Source organism: Pezoporus occidentalis, unplaced genomic scaffold (assembly GCF_034315485.1).
Source record: "Pezoporus occidentalis ecotype Australia unplaced genomic scaffold, CSIRO_AGI_Poc_V1 ctg23, whole genome shotgun sequence".
Lineage (NCBI taxonomy): Eukaryota > Metazoa > Chordata > Aves > Psittaciformes > Psittacidae > Pezoporus > Pezoporus occidentalis.
Window position 1 is genome coordinate 6,502,791 of NW_026914180.1, and position 19,329 is coordinate 6,522,119.

A 19,329-nucleotide genomic window follows, 5' to 3' on the forward strand; every position below is an offset into this window, starting at 1 on the left:
AATTTAATGATTGGGAATACACACCATAATATTAAAAATGTTTTCATGTGCAGCCCAATGTAAATTTGAGCTAAAAATAAACATTAAAGGCTTTACATAATAAGCAAAGCATCATAAGAGTACATCATACACTGGAGTAGCTCTCTTAAAATTATAACTATATCGTGAGCATGGATGAATCGAGAACAATTGCAACACCTCTTCACCAAGTGTATTACATACTGTCTTTTTTCCTCATACATGAATCAAAAATAATTAGTGTCTTTACATCTTGACAGGTGGGGAAAATATCACTTTGAATTTCCCAAATATTACTTGGAGTTTCATTTCAAAAGAGATAGGTGGTAGATATTTCAGCAAAGATCTGCTTAACTCACTCTGTAAAGAGCCTAGGAAAATATACTACTACTACAAAGAAGCGCAAGACCAATCAATTCTGAAGTCTGCAAAAAAGCACAAACCTTCCTGTTCACATCAGCTTTCAGAAGTCCATTGAAAACTTCTCAAAACATTTTCCCTAATGTTAAAATTGTTCTGAAAGTTCATGCTATACAGAAGATCCCTTGTCACCTTTACCACTAAATGGCAGAAGACAGAAATCTACTGCATTCTTACCTTTAGGGCCTCATTATGGGTCTCTCCTGACCCTCTAAGCTCTGAAAGATCCTAATTTTATAACCTACTAATAAACACGAGATAACCTTTGCATTTGCTCATTCAAGTTTTCACACAAGAAAATATTGCAGAAGACAAAAATAACCTAAAACCAGAAACAAGTCTAAAACAATAGAATAAAATAGAAGAACCTTAGTGAAATATAAATCTGCATTTGAATCTTTTACTAAGAGGTTTTGAAGACAATTTCACAGAGCAAGTAGCCCAAAACCATATTCTTTAATATCAGATCCTGCTTACCTCACTCTTATCTACATGTGAGAACTTTACAAGAAAGATATTGCAAGCAATCTCATAAAATCTACAAGAAAGTGATTTTTCAGTATCAAATTCGAGTCAGCTGCAAAGCTCTTCATATCAGTTGCCTTCCCAATGACCAGCAGTGGGTGTCAAAGTAATCATCCTTGAAAGATTATTAGGATCACACCTGTTTTAAGGCAAAGGAATGACTACAGATTATATCCGACTATCTACACATTATTATGAATACCACAGCATTAATCCACACTGTGTTCACAATTTAAAAGCCATTTTCATAACTAGAGTGACTAGTAAGAGTTAATGGTAATGGAAATTTTGATTTCAGAACACAAGATGGCAGCCTCCAAAAGGGAATAGGAAGCTGTTCCAAATCACTTCCAACAGTTATGGACCTTTTCATAGTGACAATAGGTCTTGGACTGAGTGCCTGAACTTTATCACTGTTTTCATTTAGATTAATCACAGAAACCATGAATAAAAGCCAAAACCATGAAACTAAGATGTATTTCATTAAGAAAAAAGCATATTAAAAGTAGCTTATGGAAATATTTTGCATATTTCCATCTAAGACTTCTCAACAGGCTTTACTTCCAAAGGCAAAAAAGCAAAATAGTATTCCACAACCAAAATTTATAAGTACAACTCACTAAAACATGCATGTAAGATCACTGAAGAACTGTTCACATCTTTACCATGCAAATATGAATTAAATAAATGCTTCTTCCCATAAATGGCTAAATTTTATATACATACACTTATACTGTGATTTACAGGGCAGCAGCTAAAAGCCAGATTTCAGTTGCAAAACCAGATTATACTGATTTCCAGTGAACTTCATCGATGTTGCTGATTACACTATACACCATGCGAAGTAAAAGCCTGGCACAGTTTACTTTCTTCCTTAAATAATATGCAAAATATTTGCATTCAAATAGAAACATAACTCCATTGATAGGTTTTATCTTTTCTAACTTCTACCTACCAAAGTCCGACAAGCTCTTCCAGACTCTCAGGTAGCAGATACAAAGATTAAACTACACATCTCATAAGGAAGCGTGGGAAAAAGAGGACCTAAAAAGCTGTTTCTTGACATTCCTTCAACCTCCATCCAGCTTATTTACATACAGTAATGATTCAATCATAGGTTGTATATACTATCACACAACAAAATTCGAGTAATTATTCAACTCTGTTCTATTTGCATTCACATCACAATAAGAATAATTACTTAAGTCATTATTAAGCCATATCTTTAAAATGTATGACTAAGTCAAAATAAAATTATAAAAGCTCCTCAGCTGTTTCTCATCTTAAGCAAAACATATTCCAAACCCAACAAACTCATACACCACAAAATTTATTACCTTAATGGCTAGTTAATAAAAAATAGACGTTTTCCTCATCAAAGACAAGTCACACTTTCCATTCCTTCGTAATCAAAACTTTTACTCCCCTTTCATTCCAGACACAAAGTCGTTTTCTCCAACATTAACCACCAAGTCCTTGTCCAAAGACACATTGCCATTCACTGCCCGGAGGAGAAGCCTAGAGTTGTTTAGGCTAAATACCTAAGCCACTAAGTTGCTAAAGTTAGCCAAAATTAATCCCATATTCAAAGCTAGAGCATCCATCTGAACAGGACATTGTGGTGACAATAATAAATAAAAATGTCAGTGACTAGAAAATTAGATTTACAGTACTTGAGACATTAGTTTGGAATGGACAAGGAAGACACTGCAACAACAGGCATTCTACAAGAATCATTTCATCTGGAAAGTTTCTATACCATCAAACTACTTCCCCCACAAGCCATATGATACCTCAAATGATTTGCAATATAAAAGACCAAAGTGACAAAATACTTCTATGTCTCAAAGTTTAAAGACAATTTAAAGCTTGAGGCTGGCATACAAGCTGAGTGTGTAGGCAGGCAAAATCCTTTGCAAGAGCAAGGCCTGAAGGATGCTGCAATGAGAATTGTAACTAATATAACAGATGGCAGAGCGCAGCATACCCTTGTATTCTGGCACATTTCAGTTACTGCCTATCATTTGGTTGCACCTGTGTCTTTCTCTACTCAAAGATTAAAGTCCTGGGAAGCTGAACATATTTTGCTTCCATTTTTTGTCTCTTCCACACAGTTCCTCTGGCTCTCGATTCTCCAAGGTCTCCACCCAGGCAAGCTGGCATCTCAGGAAAAATAAGGATGTAAGTTCAGACCTTCAGAGATCAGACAGCCCATCACCCACCTCCAGGCAGGAACAAGAAATCCCTAAACCATTCCTACAGGCAATATATTACTAGGAATCTACCTCTGTACTCATTTTCTCTAGGGTTTGAACATTTTTCTTCATGTTTTCCCTTAATATCCTGTGATGCATATTAAACTACAAGGTTTCATTGTCAGCACAGGAAAACCTTTTTAATTCCCTCTCAGGCTTTTGTTTTTCAGAACACCTATTTTTTCCATCAGTCTGTCTTCACATCATCCCTGCTTTGCTCAAACAGACCAATTGCAGCAACAAAATTAGGAATTTCTCCGGAATAAGCCTCACAAAAATGCTGACTGGAATAGATGGATTCTCCACCATACATTTGATAAAACATTCCCTCTTAAACATACCAAGGGGATGCTTGACATTTGTGCAATATGATGATGGAACTGACCCAAGCACAGCTTGCAATGCACTTTTTATCCTAGAGCAAGCCTTGCCCCTTCCGCATGTGGTACACTACAGATAACTGCTGTACTTTACACTTTCCTGGATTGCACTTCATTTATTCCAGGCTATTTCTCCATTTTTTTTCTAAGTTGTTATGGATTTCAAGCATGTCCTTGAACATGTTGACAGGTCCTCCTGGCTTGTATGTTACTAGCAGATTTCATAAGCCCGCTTTCAGCTGTATCATGCAAACCATTATAAAAACATTGAAAAGCACTAGATAAGCATCTCCAAACAAGCAGACATGGCTAGTCAGTAGCTGCTTCCATGGAGATATTCGCTAGTTACAGGGTGAGAGGACTCAGTACAGGCAAAATCAGGCAATTCTGCTACCCACAGGGTCTTCACCAATATAGGTCCCATCCTGGAGTGGGTTTTGCACCATCAGTGATACACACATCAAATTAGGAGCCCTCATATGGACAGTATCTATACAACTTGTTTGCCTCAAAAAGTGTCAAAAACCTCCTTAAAGTCATGATTTAATCATATTTACTGTGTACGCTTAGCCCTGTGGCTTGTTATGCTGTCAAAGGATGAAATTAGGCCATATGAAATCCTTTGGGGATTTTTTTTTTTGTTGGCAAATCCATATTGTTTCTTTGCTACCTTTTTTTAAAAAAAAAAAAAAAAAATCAGATAGAGTTTATAAAAAGGCAAGTGAAGTTCACATATTTCAGCCTTTTCCCAGAAACGTAAGTTAAGCTGAGAATCTATCTTCTCCCTATCTCTCATCCCTCTTTTTTGAGTTACCACTACATCACCCTTTATTTTATCCCGGAACACCAGGTCTTCTCTATAACTTCTCCAAGATTGCTGCTCTATGACTGGATTGAATAAATTTCATTGCAAAGCACATGGAAATAGGTTGAGGCAATCTCAAATCATCTAACTTAAATGCTTTCTGACTTTTGCTTCTTTCCTGTTCCATCAGACTTGTCACTCCTCTGCTGCTTGTGTCAACTATGCACAGCTAATTTTTATTTCTTTTTGCAGACACAGTGTTGAAAGAGACAGAACAAAACAGAATACGCTTTTTTCTTTCCCGTAATCTTTTGTTGTCATCTTTCCATTGGGTAACAAAACAACTTTGTCATTATTCCATGCAGCAACAGATGGAGTAAGAAGAGGAAGTAAATATTCTCATCTAATCTAATTTTTCTCAGATCATTCACAATTTCATTGCATTGGAAGGTTTTAGGTTTTTAGTTTAGTTTGGCTTTTATTCCTAATTAGAAGGAGAGCTCTTACACAACTTGGGGAAAACACAAATAAAGCTCTGGAGTGTCTACCAGAATCTCAGGTCCCTGCTACTGTCGTGCCTGCAAAGGCTGTTCACAGAAGGTAAACACTGAAGTGAAATCAGGCTGTTCCTGTAGTAACCTGCAGAAATAAAAAGCAGGCATAACCAGAAGCTGAAGACAGCATTGTAGAAATTAGTGCAGCTCTGATTGCAGGAACCAAACAATCCTGAGAAGGAGAAATGCTGCCCGAAAATGTATCAGTAACAACAAAAAAGCACCAGAAACTGAGGAATATAGCAGTGACTATCAATAACAACTTGGTTTTGAGAGCACCTCTCCATATAAATGGATATATAGGACTACTCTAGTTTAGGGAAGGCTGTCAGCATTGCTCCCTATGTAAGCATCATTAAAAGGAATACCCAAACAAACTAGACTTCATCTTTTTTGCCCTCATTTCCTATGAAATGGACTTATAGTAATTCACATATTTCATAATTTGGTAAGCATTTCTGTATTGGAAAATGGTTCTTCCATTACTTCTGCTTCACTGTTTTGTTTTTGTTTTGTTTTTTTTTTCTCTAAGAAAATCCTTTGATTTCATTCTCAGAAACACATTTTAGACAAAACTAGAGTTTGGACAGGGTTTCTATATGAAATTTCATATGTCACTCTTTGTCATGAAAACTTCCAAAAGTGGAAGGAGGAAGGTATATTTACAGAAGTGTTTTATTTCACAAGTCAAATGTTTTTGCAGCAAATCTCTTTTTCGCCCTCACTGAACACACTGGTTTCCACAGTGGAGCACATTCACATTTTTTAATGGGAATGAGCACTAATGCTGTCCAAGCCCCAGGACTGGACTAGAGGTCTTCCAAGGGAAAGCACCTCCTGAAATCTGTGCAAGCCTGGATTTCAGGTTCCAAAATCAAGTGTTTTGCTTGGTAAGACTGCTCCAAATGCACTACATCGTGCAAATATAAGCACAGCCAGAATCTGAGAGACATTTTTCCTTCCTTCAAAAATCTGTAATCACTTCTACACAGTCTCTATGTCTCTTCTTTACAAGAAAACATTCTGTCATACCAAATGTTCCCACACTATTGATATTTACATGATCTGCAAATTTTGTTCCCTCAGGAATGGTAAAGTTGCTAGCTAATTAGGTCTCTTCTTACCACATGCTTTCCTCCTTTGTTTAATCATATTTTATGTCTCCCTCTTGCGGGAGAAGGTCTGAGGTTATACTAGAGACTGAAAGATAATATTTAAACCTACCACCCCTTTCCACAATGTATGATTTGAGAAATGCACAATACATACATACATGACTTCAGAGAGCAATAAACCACATATTACAGTAATCTTTTGTTTGTTCAAATTTCAAAGGAGCTGACTGGCCACACGACCACCAAGTTGTAATATACACAGCACTGGTTCAGAACAGGGCCCCAGGTTTACAGTCAAGGAACAAGCAGGATACACAGAGGAAAAATCCAGCAAAACTTATGAACAAACAATAGTCACTCCAGTCTACACAGACATATCCTCAGGGGTAGCGGCATGGACGAGATGACTTTCCATTCACATTTCTTACCATTCCTTGGCTAGCCTTCCAAGGCTTTCTTGTAGAATAACAAATGTACCTATTTTCCCGAATAAAGTCCCAAAGAACCAAATTTTAGCATTCTTGTTAAACACAGCCCTACATTAGAAACTTAAGCCTTAATTCTTTGCAAAGAAACAGAGAGCAAGAGGTTAAAGTGAGAATAATGAGGTATCATAGCAATGGTAAAAGACTTCCTTCCACCAGTGGGAACTGTGGGTGACAGCAGGGATGTACACTCCTGACCTACTTTTGACAGAAAATAAGAATGAAATTCTGTCACATATTTTGGTGCACAGAGAAGAGGTGCTGGAACAAACACAGAATGAGAAGCAATAAGCCATCAGCCTGGTCACTTTATTATCAGACCCAGGATTCTGAAAGACAATGATTGGAGTGTCATAGCCAAGCATGGCAGGAACAAGGGTAAGAGACACAGGTAATTTTACTTTGTAGAAATCAGTAGGATTTATGCATCAATTTGATGTAATCCAGCATTTCCACAGAGTAATTCTCATAGACTAAAATGGACTGATTGTTTGCTATTTTATGACAGATCAACCTGCCTTAATAAGGGAGTTTTAAATATTTGGTATTATAAAGTTTCTGTGCTAGTATTCAAAAAAAAATTATTTTGCAAATAAATTGAGGTCAAACCCACAAGAACCATAAAATGTTGTACATGGTAAAGTCTGAATATTGTAGCATCTCCTACAAGATATATATGCCCTGTAAAGTGAATTACAAATATTTTCAGAAATTACATATCTGCTCTAAAACATCAGATCTTGCTGACACTACAAGAAACACGAGTTATGGGAGCAGCATGTGATAGCTGAAAATTCTCCAATGAGTACATTTTGATTAATGTTGCTGCTGCATTCACTAATGAATGACAGGCAAGGTCACAGTAATTTCAGTAGTCCTTTATACTGCAATCTTCATGGCTGTATAAAGCAAGCCTTATATTTTACAGGAGCACTTCCCCAAGATGAACTAAAAATACTTTGGAAATAGTAATAGTATATATAAAAATCTGAAACTTGCCTCATATTTGGATATATAAACTTATAAAAAAATACCTCGTTTTCTTATGAAAGATCAAAATATCTTTAAAATATTAAAGTTATTACAGTAATTTTTCTCTCTATAGAACACTGTCTTGCAAAATTTTAAGAGCTAAAAGGCAATCTACAACTTTAACCCAATGAAGCAAAAGGGTCTGAGGATACAGACTATCTGGCAAAACTGAAGTATTATGCAAATGTGTCTACTGAGACAAGCTTAATTAAAGTGTGTCTGCAAAAACACTCTACTACTTTTTAGTTGAGAACTAAGTTATAAAACACTGGAAACCCATATGTTACATATACCTACCTGCCACTCAGACACGTCCTATTTACATAAGACTTATCCTTTGGTATTAGATGAGCAGTGAGAAGTCAGTAGTTTTATCTGCATTTCACAAGTTTTGAAAACCAGCATAAGAGAATAACAGTTTCTTACTGTAGCCTTACCATGACAAGCCCATAACAGCATGGTTAAATACTTGACCTCCTTACATATTCCTCACTGTCATGCTAAAATTTATCTCGACTCGTTAACAGTTGAGTGACTTCTATCACATAGCGCAGCACACTGACACTGAACCACCCCAGCTTGCTTGCAACAAGTGTTATCACCAAGGAAAAGAGTTCTTACTCCAAACTCCCCTCTCCCTTCAGTCATCATGAAACACACAAGGAATAGTCTGTTCAGCCAACAGTTTTATTCAAGACTCTGCTAAGCAGCTTAAGAATGCTTACATTAGCTTATATATTCAATGCCACCTGATTTTGCTGGAGTTTATATCAGCTGCAACTCCTGCTTTTAATCTCAACCACTCCTATTTGCATAGCTAAACAGAAAACAGACTGCTGCAGGGGAAGGAAGAAGGAAATAATGCACTTTATGCATTTAATACCTGGCCATCTGGTACCTCAGAAACGTGTTCTTCAGTACAGCAAGAAAATAAAATGAGGGAGCCAAAAGAGGTTTTGCTGCAGCCAAAATGTGTTTATTCCATACAAACAAGGTAACTGACAGACAAGGCAGAGGATACACACACAATTCCAAATGCTAATACACAGGCATTATATGAAGAGAAATAACATAGGTAAGCAGTGTCAGTGAAAGTAGAATAAAGTCTCTGTCCCTGACATACTTGAGTGATTTTTTTTTTCCTATTTTCTCTTCTGTACATCACTAAGAGTGAAAAAAAAAAAACAACAAAAAACCAACAAAATACTGAAGGTGTTTCCCTTCAGCTAGAGAAGAAAAACGAAGAAAGGCTTCAGCATCCTCAGCTACATTTGCCAGATGTCTTCGAAGAAACACATAGATAGTAGGTGGAATTTCTCATTAGCATGCTACACAACCTTATTACCAAGAAGAGGCAGCCATTCTACTTTGAAGAAAAGCCTTTAGACAGGTACAGATAAATGGGTTTATCTGTAGGGAAGGGTGGTGATTGGATCACAGGGAGAAATGAAACTGGAGAAGACCTTTTACAGCTTCCAGAAAACTCCTGAACTTATCTTAATCCCTCTCTTTTTGCTACCAGAAGGATACATGAGAAAACAAACAGACAAAAAAAACCACTGATCTGTGTCTGCCATGAAGCTACAAGGTCTTCTGGCAGAAACCTGTCCAAAAGAGCAAATTACTTAAGGATGAGCTTTCCACCACTTCTACATCATAAACACCGATTCCTCTAAATGTTAAGAAAAAGCCTGTGTGCACACAACTGATTTGGCCACTGCTGATAGCAAATATACATGTGGAATACGCACATGTGGAAGGCCATGCAACTTCTGGAAAAACAACTCTTTCCTGAAGATCATGTTGAGACATATTTTATTATTTCAGACACTGACCACACACCCAAAAGCTTAGATTTTGAACAACAACTAGGAGTCTTCTTTACAACAGTATTGGTTTTATCTGATATTCAATCCACCACTTTTTAGGGGCTTGATATGATAGCCACAAGAGCTATAACTATCAAATTTCCCCATATTAATGATTCTTTAAATACAAATGGGTTTAAATTCTTTTTTTTTTCAGTTACCATCTGCATTAGTCAACGACTGCAATTCTGCAATTCTTGCCTCAGAACCCAGTAACTGATGATATCAAAATATCAAAAATAGATTGTTGCTACTACACCTGGATGGGACAGAAACAAGGAAGAACAGGATGATTTTGGAGATAAAGGTAAAATTTTTCTGTATAATTTAACCTGGGCAAGTTACTGGTTTTAATTAAAAACCACTATTTTTGATATGTGAGTTTGCCCAGATTAGGAAGTTGTTTGAAAACTATTATTTTTACTAGAAATACCAAAATATTTTGATGCTGTAAAAACCCAAAGTCCTGTAGCATTTCAAGATCACAATCTCAGTTTTTACCACAAAATGATGCTTATACCTCACTCAATTGTATAGAAAATGTACTGAAAACGCAAACTGAAATACTCAAGGAAGGCAAAGTGTCAGCATACAACCTTTTCTTCCAAAAAAAAAAAAAAAATTTAAAAGCCATTAGCTTAGTGTTTAACTCTTTAAATTCATTGTAAACAATAAAACATGGCTAGACACCACAAAAGTATAGTCTTCAGTGTTACAAAGGAGGTACTACTTCTGAGTGCAAAACTAAATCAACATTCTCATTGCAGTTTGTTTGCACTTTGTATAGACATATACATTTCTGTAGGCATATACTTGTATGTTTATGTACACTATTGAACAGCATTTTATAGGTCTCTATTATCAACTACACCAAAATTAAAAAAATAAAGTAGAAGAAAACTACCAGATGCTCACCAGAAGCAGAATGTAGCAGGACACTCTGGCCTATTATTTTATATAAAAGTATGTGAAAGCAATAGAGGAATACACTTAGCAGCTTGTTCTGGCAGAAAAGAAGCGCTTTCCAGGACACATCAAAGTAGCTATGGGTGCAAAAGATGGTAAAATGACATAGGTCATGAACCCTTCATAAGAGAAAAAGGATGAAGTGAAGACTTGGTTCTGGAAAGACCAATTTCACTGTCCCTAGAGATATGGTAGGTAGATAAAGTCAAGTTAGTTAAGTAGGAATATGAAACAGCAAAAGCACAGTGGGACAGAATTCAGAAAGATCAAAGTATAGTGTATAACATAAAGGAACAGGTAAAAAGGACATGCTGTAAAGACAAAAATAGTATGAAAACAGTCAGATGGTTCAATCTTCTCTATGGCTGGTTAATCACCTGTGGTCCCTCAGGTGGCGGTTCAGAGCATGGTTCATATATAGTAGCTGAGTAAAGCAACAAGGGGTAATGGTTTTAAACTACAAGATGGCAGATTTAGACTAGATATAAGGAAGAGATTTTTTTCACAATGACAATTGAGAAACAATGGAACAGGTTTCCCAGAGAGGTGGCAGATGCCCCATCCCTCAAAACATTCAAGGCCAGGCTGGACAGGGCTCTGAGCAGCCTGATTTAGCTGAAGATGTCCCTGTTCATTGCAGGGACTTTAAGGGTACTTTCCAACCCAAAATATTTTATGATTCTATGACAAAAGAGATCCACATAGACTGGAAAAATGGTATAAGAAAGGATCATGATTCAGTAAGAAGAAATGTGAGGTACTATACCTATACCTAGGTAGAAATAATCAGCTGTACAAGATACAGAATCGTTGTCTTGGATAACACTTTCTGATAAGAAATTTTGGAATTGTAATGGATTACTTACAACATTATGAATCAAAATTACAAACCATGAGTTTAGTAAAACAATATATACAGTTTCTAAGGTGTTATAGAGTCTAAATGCAAGCTTACATTCCAGTTCAACAGCTGGAGTGGGAATCTGGCCGAGCTTTCTGCTCCACTTATCCTAGCACCTAGCTCCTGAAGCACCTCAGTCACATGTTGTTTGAATGTGAGACCACTCTCAGACTTATGGTACATAGGAGAGAATCTTTCAGGGAATAATGAAGGGCTTAGAAGGGCAGCTCTTCTCATATAGGAATTCTTTTCAGCAAAGGGAACATTCTTTCTAACTAGTTTGAAGCTAGCTACATCACAGGGATGGGTCAAATAAGTGACGACAGCTTGAATTTCCCTTGGAATTACAATGTGGAGAAATACATTAAGAGTAAGGTAAGGAATTTAAATGACTTTGTATACTTCAGAATATATTTACAGATAAGCATCTACAGACTTGGATGACATTAATAAGTTTTGCATCAAAAATCAGACCTTGTCTTTAGTGGAAAGATAATAGGGATTATAGTTCTGAAGTCATGCAAACAGCCTTGAATTCTCTTACCACAAAACGGTCATAAAGAAAAAAAAAATAGTCTGTATTTGGAGAATCAAAGAAGTTGCATAAGGAAATGCTGGTGCCCTGTATTTTCTTCAGGAAGCTTAGAAGAAAAGTTTCCTATAAGCCCCATGTCATCACATTTATGCACGCAATGAAACAAACAAACACAGCAAATGTGAAAGTCAAAGTTGCCAGGATTAAAAGTTCGTTCCAATTACAAGGCAAAATTGAAAACTTCAAGTGAAGCCCCAAACTGCAGGATACTATTGAGTTTCCACAACAGGGATACAAATTGTACAATACTTTGTACAAGCTCCATTCATTTCAATTTTAGCAAATTGAGGATTTCACTCTAGGTTTACTGCTGTGCAACATTCACAATTCGGCAGGTACTGCCAAAATACTGGCTCTGTATAATACATGTTCTTAAGAAGCTGTTTTATCATGGTGTGTCTTTTGTGGTGGGAGGGGTGGAAAAGAAACAGTAAATGTCAGCAGATACTTGGACTGTGTTTGCACTATGACAGCTCCCAGAATAATAGAGAATTTGGTATCTTGCAATGAAGAAAACTTTATGCACAACACATTCCTAGAAAAGCGTGTGTGTGCATACAGAATAAAACAAGCCACATCTTATTGCATGTCACCAACATACAGAATGGCTAAGGAACTCAACAGAAAGAATTTCATTCTGCTTTGAGATTGCTTAAATGGGGATCCTGAAGATTATTTCAGAGCTATCAAATAACAGCTTTTAGTCATGACATGCCAGCTGAACCTAGTCACTGGAACTCAGATAGGTTCACTTACAGGATTAAGACTATATTGGTGTAAGAAGGAATCTATGCCTCTCTAATGCCAGATGAATTCTTTTTATATACATAAAACTAATCAAAAGTGAGAGTTCTATAAATTCACTCCATAGCAAGTTTCTTTCGCCCATTCATTTTCTAGTTTGGGGGGGAGAGAGGGGAGAGGGAGTTTCGTAGTGGTTTTTTTTGGTTGTCTGGTTGGGGTTTTTGATTATTTTGTTTTGCTTGGGTTTGTTTCGTTGCGTTGTGTGGGGTTTGGGGATTTTTTATTTGGAGTTTTTTTTAGTTCTACATATTCTGTACAAGTAAATATCAGGAACCAACAAATTCTCAAAATTCAATTTATACAGTTGATTCAGACTCTTACCAGCTCTTTAGGTGTCTTACATAAGGTCTTCCCCCACTACACCCTTAAAAGAGATATTGTTACAAGTCTAATATATTAAAATTTTTAATTGGAAATCCTTACATGGAAATTAAACAACAAGTTTTTAACAACCTTTAAAAAAAAATAAATTAAAAATATTTTCATTCCACAACACAAAAATACCAGGTTCATGTTAGGCAGAGAATCAAATAATCATATAAAATTACCAGTCAGGGATGTATCATAACCAAAACAAGGTCAGACAATCTCTTTTCACAAGTAGCTGTAGAAGGAGCTACTAAGTCATCTGGACATGGCAATTTCAGATACTCAAACCAAATAAAATTACTTTCCCACCTTCACAGCACTGATGCCATCCTCAGCTGCATAATACAAACAGAACATGAGCATACTTCTCCCAGGAATCTTTTTAGAGGAGAAGAAATGCTTCCAATTTATTAGATATATTTAAAAACTTGAACAAAACCCAAGAGATCGATGATTTAAATAATCTTCCATATGACAAACAAGTCAAAGTGGATCCCTCTTGTTTATCGTACTTATATTTCTATGACTTCCATAAAACGTCCCTTACCTGAATTATATTCTCTACAGTAAATCTTTATTATTTCTGTGAATTCGTTAATGATTACAATTTTATATATATACCTGTGAAGTCAGTTTGATTTTGACTCATGATAGACCAAGGGGAGTAGCAAAAGTGATAAAACTAGTCCTCCTCAAACCAGCAGTTTACTCAACCAATATTCCTGCCAGCTGACTGCCTATAAAATTACAACACACAGGATTCTTTAGAAGATTAAGGCTTTTGAAGGGAATATTTTAGTCTGTTATTAAACCTAAGGATATAAGGTGACAAAAGCATTACATATGTGCTAAATTTCCTACTACAAAAAATACCTAATGTAAGCATGTATCTAGACTTCTAAAAGCACCTTTTGATTATTTGATGACTATACATATAAAGGAAATTTCTATACCTTATACAACTTCTGGCCTTTGGTGACTTTTAATCACACACACACAGAGCAATATGAAGCAAAGGCAAATGATAGACGAACCATGAGGCCATACTGATTCCCCCTGCTCCAATGCAACTCAGGAGTGAAGTACAGCATCATTATCAGAGATCCGTCCATTAATTTTTCCTTGGTTTACAAGTCCTTAATTATAACATATTAGCAGTGCATGCCTGGGTGAGCACTGCTCTAATTTGAAACTAAAACAATGCTTGCATCCCACCATGAGCAATATTAATTAAAATCTCTTTTGTGTTTTCCCTGAAGTCTCCTCCTGACATTTCCAGTTAAAGTTAAATAAGAATTTATGTCAACATGTAAAAGCAAGCTACCAACCAATACATCATGTAACTGAAGTACTGGGTGCTGATTGTCAATTTAAATGGTTTCCCTTTGGAAACCATGCATCTTCACACAATTTCATATTATGTTATTTACTAATAACAATAATCATAGCAGGGAGTATTTGCACATTGGGCAAGCTGATAATATCACAAAAGATACATGCATGCTTTCTGGGATATTAAGTGTAATACCAGTGAGCAACTCACTTGTGCTTTTGATGTTACAGCTAAGAAAAAAAAGCGAAAAAAATAAAATTCAAAGTTTTCAGAAGAATTAAACCCATAAATGAAAGCTTGATATACAAGATAAAGTCATAGAGCAGAGCTGTATACATTTTTGTTTGTAACAGACAAAATCCCTGTGCAAAAATTCAGTATCTGAAAAAAGTTTCATATCTCCTGTTTAGGTCTTTGAAGCCAATTTATTTGCTTGTTGATATTGGGTTGGTTTTCAGACCACTGGCAGAAGAGCACTACTTACGTACACAGTATTGTGGGAAAAAAAAAAAAAAAAAAAAAAATCAAACTGAAACTGAAGTCACACCTTAAAACATAAAGTAGCCCTTTTTCATTAAAATTGATAGACCTAGAACTTAATGTCATCTGACACTGCATTAATTGCTGCTGATATGACAAATGGGAATATTTTATAAAGCGACATTACTGGATATAGTACTTTCTAGCCTTTGAAAAAGGGGGGGCAATTGTAGTTGAGGGAAGGAAAGTATAAGAAATACAAAGAAGCTTTGGTTAATGCTGTGGTAAACACCGATGGAGAGTTACAGCAGCAAGTTCTGCACATAAATGTTGCAGTACTTCAGGTCAAATACCTCCACTTCAAAAATATTGTTATATAGGCCAGCCAGAAATAGCAAACAGCTTTCCACAAAGTACTTCAGTATTTGCACAACAAATTTTCAACAAACCCACTTACAACTAGCTGTAATTCCCACAGTACTGATGCCAGTGTATTCAGTGATGATAAAGCCCAGTGATTCATAAACAAATGTGCTACTAGGTGTCTTAATTGCTGCCCTTTAACTAAAGTTAAGAGAAGCCTTTGAATTAGCTCTGTAAATTCACCAGTATCCAAACCACTCTGCTGCACAATCCCAAAACAATGCACTCCTCTGCTCATTGAATAAAACTCCTTACTCCATCATCAAATGCCCTCTGGCTGACTTACTATAGCTCAGTAAAGGTCCCCTGAGAAAAAATAAAAATTCATCACAAAAGCATTGTGTTTGGTCACTAAAAGGAAAACGGGAACTGGATGTTCTTAAGGTCATAGAATCGTAGAATAGTTAGGGTTGGAAAGGACCTTAAAATCATCTAGCTCCAACCCACCTGCCGTGGGCAGGGACACCTCACACTAAACTGTGTCACCCAAGGATCTGTCCAACCTGGCCTTGAACACCACCAGGGATGGAGCATTCACAGCTTCCTGGGGCAACCCATTCCAATGCCTCACCACCCTCACAGTAAAGAGCTTCCTCCATATATCCAATCTAAACTTCCCCTGTTTAAGTTTTAACCCGTTACCCCTTGTCCTATCACTACAGTCCCTAATGAAGAGTCCCTCCCCATCACCCTTTGTAGGCCCCCTTCAGACACTGGAAGGCTGCTATGAGGTCTCCATGCAGCCTTCTCTTCTCCAGGCTGAACAGCCCCAACTTTCTCAGCCTGTCTTCATACGGGAGGTGCTCCAGTCCCCTGATCATCCTCGTGGCCCTCGTCTGGACTTGTTCCAACAGTTCCATGTCCTTTTTATCCATGTCCTTTCCAATCCTAACTATTCTATGATTCTATATTAAATATATTTCACTAAAAGAAAAATCATTTCCTTTTCCTTCTTTACACAGTTCATTTTTTAAAGAGTGTCATCAAATACATTGCGTATTTGTGCATGAAGCAGGACAGTAGCAGAAAAAAAAATGTAGTTGTATTTATGTTAAAACATAAAATGCATTGCAAAAGAGATTGATAACTTCAGGATAAATGAAACTTCAAGAATGGCTTAGACCACCACATGGTCTAAGCCATTTCTCCTTAGGGGGACTATTTTAATTGTTAAATTGTTCTTAACCTGCATTCGGTACAAAAATCAGTATTACACATGAGACTGTCACTCTGATAGTCTCACTGTTGACCTAAAATAATGCACTCTAGTCCAAAACTGGGATACAAAAATCAAATATTTCAAAGGGCTGCAGAATGCTTAAGATCCTAGAATACAGACGGGACTTGCAGCTCAAATCAGTCATATTCCATGGGTATGCTCAGAAAGTAATAAAATTTCTGTATCTTGGCAGGGGGAGAATCACAGGATACCCTGATAGCAATAACTAGATAATTAAAACCAAAACATACATCTTTATGTAGGCACAGCATAAGTATTGCCCTGATTGACCTGAAGACTCTACAACTGCTTGTGGGCCTGCTTCTGTGTGCTAGCATAAATCCTCAGTACTAAGTCACCATGAGTGATACTGCAACTGAAAGTCCAGCCAATGCCCAGAAAATACCAGTATAGTTCCATATTTTTCTGTTTTAAAAAACTATGACCCCCACTCCCATTATTTTTGGTAACAAACTATAACTGCCTCTGAACAAGCCAGGAGCCCAGAGCACTCAGTGTGTTGAGAGCACCAACTGGATCCAGATGCTCAAAGTAAGGGTATACTCAGTATCTCTCTAAAAAGCAGTTCTAGGCTAGTAGGAACTGTGAGGGAGTTACATCTATGCATATATAAATACACACACATATATAGCCTACACACTAGCACTTCTGCTCAGAAAACGAGAAACTTAAGTTCTTCAGTCTGAAGATGCTCACTCCCTTACCTGCCACATCACAGGACAGTCCCTAGTTATTAGGCTTTAGGAGAAGCTAGGACAACTCTCCTTTTTGCTGAAGCCATGCCAATGAATAGAAAAGCTGCATAGAGCCAGAAAGAGAGCAAAAGGAAAAGCACGACTCTGCACCCTAATAGGATATTCAACTGGAGAGAGTGCAATTATTTCCAGCCTCTGCTCCCAAGACTGTTAATGCATTGTACGTTAAGTAGCTATTCAGTGAAAATTTGACATAATCTTGGGAACAGGACTCAATCACAGCATAACCATGAGGGTACAATCCTGTTCCCTCTTGTCCTCTTTTTCTAGCTTTGCAAATCTTGTCATCTTTTCTATATAATGGCTTTAGCAAAAGGGAAAATCTCTTAGCTCTGCACAGTCTGTAGCTTAGTAATTATTGTGCTGACCCTAGGAGTTAATAACATCTTAGACCATACTTGTGGGTGTTCCTGCTGACACGAAATGTTAGCATGTCTAATCAACGATGGTTTGAGAAGGGAAGGGTGCAAGGAAACAGCTACTAGTGCCAGCAAAGGGCTACCCTCTCTGGCTCCTTGTGGTATCAGGTTCCTTAGCCAAGGCTACACCATGTTTTGTTGTTCACCTGCCCAACATAACTAGTACTTGCTTTACCTAATACAAGCAAGTTTCTCTCACAGGGGGGAAGTTTTTGACTTCCCTTCTAGACAATGAAAGGAAGGGGACAACAGTTATCTTGTGGAGTACTGACTACATTAGGCACCTTGCACCTCTGCCCTGGGGAGAGTAGGCCAGAAGCCACCAATCACTGTTAAGGGACTGGCTGGGCATCAGTCAGCGGGTGGTGAGCAACTGTACTGTGCATCAGTTGTGTTTATTGGGTCCTATTTCTCACTCTCTTTTCCCTTTTATTATTATTACTTTAGTTTATTTCAATTATTAAACTGTCTTTTCTCAGACTGTGGGTTTCACCTTTTTCTGATTCTCCTCTCCATCCCGCCAGGACAGAGGGGGGATGGACAAACAGCTACATGGTGCTTAGTTGCCTGCTGGGGTTAAACTATGACAGCCTGCCGGTTCTTTTGTTTTGCCTGCCAGTACTAGAAATCAGCCATTAGCTAAGACAGCATGGATGGGATTCACGTGGTGACAAGTAGGTCTCATGCACAGAGCAGACCAAATCATCCAATCCACCTTTTCAGAGCTCTAATCAAGGGAAAAATTTATCTCTTACAGAAAAGATCTAAAGCATGCTAGATCAGTTGTCACCTAAAAATGACTACTTCGCTCCCAACTATATGGAAGCCTTTGGATATCCAGCTCATAGACTGACATCCAAACTGCAGATACCCGAGGTTATGCCTGATGAACCACTCCCCCCAAGTCTCTGAAATGCAGTTTTCTCCAACTTCATCCTTTGGCCTCCCATATGCTGACATGAATATACTGACCACAGTCCCACTCTGGACCAAAGGAGAATACAAGCCAATCCCCAAAATACACTGGGTTATTTCATAGTGCTTTGGGTAGGTTTCAAATTCAAGAAATATTGGATCAAACCTTATAAACTTAAGCTTTCTCCTTCCTCACTCCCTACTCAACTGTCATTAATTTAAATAGTAAATTGAAGTGACTCATCAGAATAGTCCAAGTACTTATCACAAATTTGCAGCACAACCATAAACTTAAATCCATATATAGTATCCAAAGAGAAAAAAAGAGCACAGTTCACTCATTAGATATAATGAAAAATTTCAAAAGCCAAAAGGAAACGAAGCACACAGACACCTACTTTGCTGGGTGTTAGAGAAGATGTTTTTCAAGTTCAAATGTCAGATTGCACCTTGCTGATACCATCAAATGTTCTGGAATAACATTCTCTTCAGGGCCAATTTCATTTCAAAAAGAAGCAGAATTGGATGGACTAGGCTAGGAATGGGTATCATAGATAACATATGTGGTAAAAAGTCCAAGAAAGCTGAAATAAACCCATAAATTATGCCAAGACAAAATTAAAGCAGAAAAGATTAATTAAGAAACCTGACTAGAATGCCTCCAGAACTGAG

General features: G+C 37.2%; 1 protein-coding gene across 4 annotated transcripts in view; it reads right to left on the minus strand.

Annotated features, from left to right (window-relative positions):
- Window positions 1-19,329, minus strand: part of PTPRN2 (protein tyrosine phosphatase receptor type N2) — a 657,474-nt gene that overhangs the window by 546,412 nt on the left and 91,733 nt on the right. The gene's annotated exons all lie outside the window — the stretch shown is intronic.